This window comes from Myotis davidii, unplaced genomic scaffold (assembly GCF_000327345.1).
Source record: "Myotis davidii unplaced genomic scaffold, ASM32734v1 scaffold343, whole genome shotgun sequence".
Taxonomy (NCBI): domain Eukaryota; kingdom Metazoa; phylum Chordata; class Mammalia; order Chiroptera; family Vespertilionidae; genus Myotis; species Myotis davidii.
In genome coordinates, this window is record NW_006293809.1 from 39,071 (window position 1) to 48,039 (window position 8,969).

General features: G+C 49.3%; 1 pseudogene; it reads left to right on the forward strand.

The window, feature by feature from the left end:
• Positions 1–319: 319 nt before the first annotated feature.
• LOC102767693 overlaps positions 320–8,969 on the forward strand; it is a 16,478-nt pseudogene continuing 7,828 nt past the window's right edge.

The following is an 8,969-nucleotide window of genomic DNA, read 5'->3' on the forward strand; positions in this document are numbered from 1 at the left end:
TTTGTTAACAAACATCACCCTGATAAATTCAATATTTTTTTTAAAAAAAGAACAAAAAGAAAGAGGAGACTGAGATCTGAGGACATCTGGGAGCAGAGTTGACCATGGGTGGCTACCTGAGTGGGAGGGTCAAAGGAGGAGAATGAAGGGACTGAGGGTGAGGACTTGGGGGTCTGGGTTGAGGGGCGCTGACTGCTATTCCCATAGCTGGAGACTGGGGAGGACGTAGGTAGGGAGGCGAAGTAAAGTTTCGTTATGCACACGTTCAGTATGGCTACATTCTGCCCAGGCTACATTCTAATGAGGGCGTTGTGCAGCAATGGAGCTGTGCGGTGACCACGAGACTGGAGGCCTAAATGGGAGGGCCCTCAGCCGCCTGATGGTGTTTGACACCACGGTGATGAAGGAGACCACCCTGTGAGCATCCAGCTACGAAAGGCACCATGCTGGGCCCGACGTTTAGAGGCAGGAAGAGCGAGGATGAGGACAGGAGTGGCGGAGACGAGGCAAGAAGGCCATGAGCATGTCACCGAAGGAGAGCGAGGTGAATGCTCAGCTGTGTCAAGTACAGCTAAGAAGCCCCATCACCTGAAGACCTGAACATGTCATGTCCTTGACCATGACCTTGGCAAGAGCAAATTCAGGGGGGCACCGAAGCCAGACTGAAGTGGCCTAGAGAATGGGAGTGCAGGCAACGGAGAAGTTTGTCTCTGAAGGGCGGCGGAGAAAGGAGGGTCGGAGGGAGGGCACTGGTGTCCCCCACAGGAGTCAGAGGGTGTCTGTTCTTGTTCCAACATGAGAGCAGTCCTGTGGGCTGATGAGAAGCGAAGGTGGGGAGGAGGGAAATTCAGAAGAGAGTCATTCAGGACTTGAAGTCCTTGAGAAGGTAAGACAGTGGAGATGGGCTTCTGTGGAAGCAGGTTTGTGTCTCCTTCAACCAGGGGAAATGAAGAGCAGAAGGGAGCACAAGGGGAGGAGCGGGCTGCGGCAACAGCAGGGCCGCACCCTTGGGCACTGGGATGGGGAACAGAAGCCTCTTGGCAAGATGTGGCTTGTCTCCAAGGTCTGAGGCAACTGGCCCAAGAGGTGAGTCGTCTTGGCCTGGAATGGAGACCCCACCCATGCAAATGCAATGTGGCTCAAAGCTCACATTGGCAGCCTGGCTCACTTCCTGGTGGAGGCTGCACACAGCGGGAGCTCCACCCAGCCAGAGGCGATCCAAAAGAGCCCGGAGAAAGTTGTTACCAAGGGAATTCTTTAGCAAGACTTCAGGTCTTGTTTCTGCAGAGAGGAGATGAGAAATTGACAAAGGGCCTTAATCCTCCCTTAATCCTGCCCAATGCCAGCCCTGCTCACACACCTGCCCTACTCAGTTAGGTGCTTATGCAAAGACAGCACTGACTCAGGTGTCTAAAGAAGACAGGGAGGCAAGAAAGAGGAAGATTCCTTAATGTCAAGGTGTTTCAAGGGGAGAAGCTTCCAGAGTGACTGTCCCATCCTTCCACGTATAGCCACGCTCCTTGCAGGCTGAGGCTCGGGTGGCGCTCCCGGCATGGCCCCTCGGCCTCAGCTGGGCTCAGCAATGCCTGAATCCTGGCACAATGCCCCTTGAACTCCACATCGGCAATAAGTATTACAACTTCCATCTTTTAAGCACCAAGGTCAGGAGATTGAATGCTTCCCAACAACTCTAGAATTGACGTTGTGTTGGGTGGACCTTCAGGGGAAAGCGTGGGCTGAGCTAACATTAGATTCAGGGTGGTATAGTGGTTACACGAATCTTGCTAGCTGTCGATCTTAGTGAAGGACCTACCTCCTAGGATTGTTATGAGGTTGAAATGAGTTCATGCTCACAAAGTACACAGAACGCACCACCACTGTGCTGTATTCTATTTGGTTATTGTTATTTGGGGGTCACCTCTCTACCTCTCCATCTCCATCAGCACCCCCATATCAAGCCACCCACATACACATAAAAAGAAAGTGCTTTCTAAGACAACACTGCTTTATGATAATTTCCTATATTCCCTGTTGCTCACCATTCCTATCCCCTCCCGCTCTTACCCATAGAATTTCAGGAATTATCAGTCTGGTTTTTGTTTTTGCTGTTATCATTATATTAAATTAAAATAATGTTGAGTCAAAGCAAGAGCTATTAGATTCCCAGTCAGGGCACATACCCAGGTTGCAGGTTTCCCCAGGTTTGTGGTGCATACAGGAGATAACTGATAGATGTTTCTCTCTCTCTCTCTCAAAAAAAAAGACATATCACTTCTGTGATTCCAAGGGGTTGGAAGCTATGTGCCTAGAACTTGGATAGAGACCAAATATATTTTTTTTATTACATCACAGCATCTTAAAATGAGTAAGGAGGTATTTGGAAGAATCATTTATGTACCCAGAATGCTGTAGGCAGGAGGCATATTGGTATCCTCTCTACTTGCCTCTTCCATGTGACCCAAGCTGAGCCAATCATAGCGCTTCGCTGGGATTTGCCAACTTGAAATCTTGTAGTTCCAACCTTCTACCCTTCAGGGAAAAAGCCTTGTGAATCTGATTGGGTTAAAGTCTAAGGCGCTGAACAAATATGATTTACTAATGGGCCAGATCACTGTCACTTGAAATGGCAGCTCCTGACCCCAACACGGGGTTTTCATGGTCTGCATCCTTGCTTTTCATCTTTTGGCATAATACATCCCTGGTGGCCAGGTGAAGGCTGAAGGGCAGTTGGCAATTTCCTTCTATCTTCACCTCTAAACCAAGTGATACAGACTTATTTGTAGACTAGTGGCCTGGTGCACAAAATTTGTGCCTGGGGGTGGGGTGTTTCTCATCCTGGCCTGCACCCTCTCCAATCTGGGATCCCTTTCTCAATCTGGGACTTCTGGCTCCTAACAGCTCACCTGCCTGCCTGCCTGATCACCCCTAACCACTCTGCCTGCTGGCCTGATTGTCCCCAACTGCCCTCCCCCACTGGCCTGCTCGCCCCCAACTCCCCCCTCTGCTGGCCTGTTCACCCCCAACTGCCCCGTCTGGAAGGTCTCCCAGTCTAATTACCTTACTACCCTTTTATTAGTATAGATACTCTGTATTAGAGCTCTGCCCAAAGCTCCATTAACACCAATGAAGCTGACTTTTAATTTGCTTTTGCCTCTCATGTTGGGTGGACCTTAAAGGCAAAGAGTGGGCTGAGCTAAAATAAGATTCAGGTGTTCCTAAAATGACATTCCCAACATGCTCCCTGCAAATTCCTTTGGGGAGAAACACTGCTCCCTGAATCCATCATTTGATTCAGTATAGCTGTCAATCACAGCAGCCCATACTCATGGCCACTGAGAAGTGCATAACCCAGAACTGGCCAATCACAGTACCTCACTTCACTAACCACAGTCAAGGAGTTGGACATGTGACTCAAGGGTAGCCAATCAGAATCCTTGGAATTGAAGGAGAAAGAGATTTGCCTTTGATGCAGAGGCACTGGAAGACACTTCCCAGATGAGAGCATCTGAATCAGAATCTTGGGTGAGGAAGCAGGTGGGAATCTGTTTTTTCATCAGCAACCTCAGTGATTCTCATGTACCTTGCCTGGGCTGCCCTCAGAATCAGGAGTCATTGATTTATGATACAGAGAAGACTACATATGAAATGAGGAATTCTATCAGCTGCCAGAATCTTTCTCTTCTAAGGTATGAACAGCCATTATTCCAGGATTGCTTGACTTTCCTTCTTGTTCTTTTTTTACTGAACAAATACTTTTTTAAAGTTTGCATGGCGGTTGCATTATGTATGGCTTTGTCTAGGCCAATATCTCTAATGGCTCCCAACATTTTTCCGTGTACATTTTGCTATGACAAAAAAACAATATTTCAGCTGTTGTTAATGACTCTGGGGTGGCTCTGTGTCTTCGAACGCACCTCACATGGAGAATGGATGATGAGGCCCAATGTTGTATTCAGTTGTGCGCTCATGCGGAGGAGGTGAAAGTGGCCCTGCTTGCAGCCAGAGCAGTGAAAATGGCTTTGCTGAAAACCAGACAAAAACGTTCTCAACAGAACAGGAGCGGGGCTTGGAGAGGGCACAGGCAAGGCCACACAGTGACCGTGAAAATAAACACCCTCTTTCCTAACACGAGTGCTTGCTGACTTGTCAATGTCAGTTCCCACCTGCCTCACTCCAGTCCAGTCCTGCTTGAATGACCAGGAAGACAGTCGATGGTCAAATTGTTCCACTTCTTGACAGTGTCCTTCCAGAACTGGCCCCGTGTCTCCCATCTCTCCCTAGAATCACCCAGCACAAGCTCGCGTTCCCTCCTCCGTCCTCCCCTCCCAAGACTCTCCCAAAGGCATCTCTGGGTGCTTGCCCCTGGGCCTTGCCGCTGCCGCTGACCAAGCTCACCTCTATGCGGATCTGGTTGGTGGGCTTCAAAACAGAACGTACACTAACTATTCAGCGTCATTATAGTAACAGACTCACAACTCAAATTGGCTTAAAATCTGGGGATGTCTCCTGACACAAGAAGTGCAGAGGCAGGGGAGGCATGAGTCACGGGGCTCCTGCTCTATTCCTGACTCTCTGGGCTCCACCCTCTGCCCCACATCTGTCTCATCCTCAGGTCCCAGGCATCCTATCCTCACTCGTGCCTCTTCCCAGAAGTCCCTTAGCCAACATCTGCCTCCTTATCTCATTGCCCATAACTGTATGCGTGCTCGGGTCTGTGAGGGAAAGGAGGTGACGTAGCAATCTCAGGTTGGCCGAGCTTCAGTCCCTCATGGCACCTGCTCCGAAAGAAGGCCAGGGCAAAATCGGGGGCTCTTAGGAAAGGGGAAGAGAAGGAACGCATACTGAGTAGCACCCTATGGTGCCTGTTACTCTACTAACGAGGGGTGGAAAAGTGGGTCCTGCAATGTTATTCGTGTTTACCTCCGTGACGTGGGCGGGTGGCTGTAGTTTGTTGGCCCCGTCTAAGAGTTCTCAATTATTCTCTAATGACCACATATCATTTTATGATAAAAAATAAACTTGCAAATGTTTAAAAACACACACCAAAGTCCCCCCAAATTCTCAAAGGCGATGCTATGAATGTAGAAAATGAGCGAACCATGGCCTCTGTTTTTTCTGGCTTTATCAGCTCATCTGAAAGTCGGGTGCTTGACATGACACGTGCAGGGGCCTAACCGGCTGGAGAGTTTTGCTTTCACACCTGGCTACATTTGCAATGTGATTTTTTATTGTAAAATGATCTACGGTCATTAGAGGATAATTGGAAAATCTTAGACTGAACAAACCAACCTACCGGTACGAGAAACACTCCCATGGCCCAGGAGGAGAAAGGCTCACATTTATCAAGTGCAAATGCCACCTAGAAGCTTGGCAGAAGCCCAGGGTTATGGGGCACAGAGATTGTAAGACCTCTTTTATAGAGAAAGAAAAGCCGAAGAGGCAACACTTTCTAAACAATGGACTTCCCCAGGGGCCCCCAAGGGATTTGAGGTGACAAAGAGCCCGTGTCATTTGCAAATCCAAGAAGGGTTTTCACCTAAGAACAGTACAGCAGGGAGACCAGGAGAGCTCCTGGAAACCAGAAAAACTGGCCTCCGGGTCTTGAGCCCTCCTCCCGACCTTGTCGATTCTGCAGGAAGACCCCTCCCCCTAGTCCAACTTGATGTATAATGACCCCAGGCAAGGAGGGCGCCTTTGCTCCCAATAGGCCCAGCTGTAAACTGTAATTAAGTGGGGGAGAGGGGGGAGGAAGATTTCAAGGAGCTGAAAAATAGCTCAATGTGGATGGGACCCGATTGCAGGGACTATCTCAGGACAGGCTCAACGAGATTCCTCAGCAGGTGGCCTGCTAATTTATGGGTTTGCAAAGCTGCGAGATCTTGGGTCAGGAAAAATGATTTAGAAAATGTTTTTTAGCCTCTCAGAGCTTAAAGAGCAGGGCTGGGCTGGGAGAGCAGCCAGGGAGGCTTTGGGGACACTTCCCATTGCTCCCCAAATTCAGAAGGTGTCTTCCCCTGGCAAACTCAGTTTCACGGACATTTGCCAGGGAAATGAGTGCCCTCCGTGGAGCAGCTTTGGAAACGCTGGTGGGAGAGAAGCCAACTGCAGTCATTGAAAATGGTGGTAAGGAAGGGTTTTAAGGGCTCACGAGAGAGAGATGTTCTTGGTACATGATGGGGTTGGCAAACCTTTTCTGTAAAGGGCCAGATAGAAATTTTAGGCTTTGCGGTTTATAGGATCTCAGAAGCAGCCACTGGCAATATGCAAATGATATGGCTGCTGTCACTACTGAGTCTTGTGGCAGAGACCAGATGGCCCGCAAAGCCCAAAATGTTTACTACTTGTGGGCAACTCCAGAAAAAGCGCCTGGACCTCTGAGTATGTTGGGTGGGTTACAAGGAACTCAGGACGAGCGGCCTCCTCGGAGAATCCCTACCCTGTAATTATTGTCAAGACAAGAGAATCAACTCAGAGATCAAACCACCAGCCACCACCACTTGGTCCAGCGATCCTGGCAGGTGTCCTTTCAGGGGACACGCGGAGACCTGGGGCCGGGAGACCGTGGATGTGCCGTGCGCACCCTGAGATGTTGGTTCACGTCCCCCTGCTGTATCTAAGCTCTAAGCTTGTCTCCCTTGGGGCCCTCCCTGACCTGGTCCCACTTATTTCTGAGCCTGGACCCCATGCTCCAGGCTTTCACCTCACATCCCCACAAGGGCCCTCACTTCCCTTCTCCAAGTCCAGGCCCCCAAGTTGACCCACCCTGGCCAAGGGTGGGTCATGTGACTGACACCTAAGCCACTCAGCACTCTGCTGTACCATAGCCATAGCGATCGATAGGATGAGCGGATGCTCTAGAAAGAGCCAGTCACAGGCTGTGAGACGATCGACAAGGAAGCTAAAGGAAGATCGCTAGGCTCCCCAGAGTGTCTCGCAAACACAGGGAAGCCGGCCGTGGAGAGAGAGACCAGATCCCGAGGACAGCACGAGGTGACCTGTGTCCTCAGCACCACTCTCCCCACTTTGAACTTTTCAGTTATTTGAGACGATGAAATTTTCATTCTGTTTGGTCATATTTGGGTTGCAGCTAAGAATCTGAACCAGTATGCTCTGCCTTCAGTTCTCGACACATCACATGCAATTCTTTCTGCCCAGAACGCCCTTCCCAGCGTGGGTCACTTGGCTCGCCCCTGCTCCTTCTCTAGGGCTGAGCTCAGATGGCAGCCACCTCCTCCAGGAAGCTCTCCTGACCCCCCGACCACAGTGCCCGGCTTGTTTGGCCTCTCCATCTTGGTGTTGGCATGAAACAGTCTGTGTACTGGTTTCTAACTGTGTTCAGGTAGTGACACCCATTTATGTCTCTGTACCCCCTACTGTCCTGGAGTAGTCACAGGACAGTGACACAGACACAGAAACAGACTTTTTTTTCTGTTTTAATTGATGTCAGAGAGGAAGGGAAAGGGGAGAGAGAAAGAAACATCAAGGATGAGAGAGAATTCTTGATCGGCTGCCTCCTGCACACCCTACACTGGGGATTGAGTCCGTAACCCAGGCATGTGCCCTGACAGGGAACAGAACCATGACCTCCTGGTTCACAGGTGGATGCCCAACCACTGGGCCACGCTGCTGGGCCACAGACACAGACACGGGTTCAAATCCTAGTGTTGCAGCTCACCAGCAGTGTGGCTCCAGGCAAAGTAACAGCCAGCTGCTTCCTCCTCTGTGAAAACGGACAGGGATGCTAACAACGTCCGTCAGCATCACAGCTGTCACGTCACTGTGCAAAGTGCTGAAGACGGTAGGAGGTTTTTAGTTGTTGTTGTTTCTTTAATCACCTAGAGTACTTTCTAAGTAGAGATGGTCTGTAGCTAATTTAGGCCAGAAAGGAATATATTTAGGAAGGCTAAAAATGTCAAAGGAAAAGGAAGACCTCCCTAACCGGCCTCAGGCAGGACACAGGCCAGGTATGCCAGGCGAGGAGCGATCTTCTCAGGGGCTCATAGAGCTGCCCGTGGGTTTGCCTGGGCTCAAGAGTCAGACTTGAAGAGGAGCAGGACCACGGCCAAAAACCCCACCAAGAGGAGGGCAGTGGCCCTGGCCAGGCAGCTCAGTTGTTTGGAGCATCATCCTGATAGGCCAAGGTTGCAGGTTTGAGCCTCAGTCAGGGCACATACAAGAAGCAACCAATGAAAACATACATAAATGAACCAACAAATTGATCTCTCTCTCTTGTTGTAAGTGTTTCCCTCCACGTCCTGTGTGGGGTTCAGTTCGGGTCTGGAAGAGGAGCCGCACACAAATGAAATAGAAAAGACACTAGATAATTTGGGAATATTGGGGGACCAGGCGGCAAGTCCAACTCAAGAGGAAGGACTTCCGCTGTGCTCAGGCCTCACCAAAAGTTTATAGTGAGAGGTAAACAAGGTAGTGGTTACCATAGTTACACAGTTCTTGTGAGTTTCACTTGTTTACACTGTTCTTGTAAGTTTCACTTGTTTACACCATGGTTATACTTCCTGCACTTCCTCAGCCCCTTAGCTTCTCAGATAAGATCTAGGGAGTGTTATAAGGTCAAGCCTAATTATGCTAAGAGGACTGTGCCCTCTAAGCTAGGACTTGTTTGTGACTTTGCCAGCAGGTCAGTCTGAGGCTTAACACTAGATCAGTTTCCCACATCTCACCCTTTTTTTTATTATTAAGCTACTATAACTTACACATCAAGAACAAAACTCTGGCTATTAAAACAATAACAATGCCAATCCGTAACCCAAAACATTTTAAAACTTAAGCATAACATTTCAAGGACAAAAAATGTTTTAAGTCCCAATTTCAATGTCCAACAGTTCTGAGTCCAAGTTTCAATATCCGACAGTTCCTTATGTGTACATGTCAGCAATGATATTTCAGTTCTGGATGGTGGAAAAATGGTGGCAATGCAGGTCTGACCCTCTCTGGTTTGGTGCTTGGCA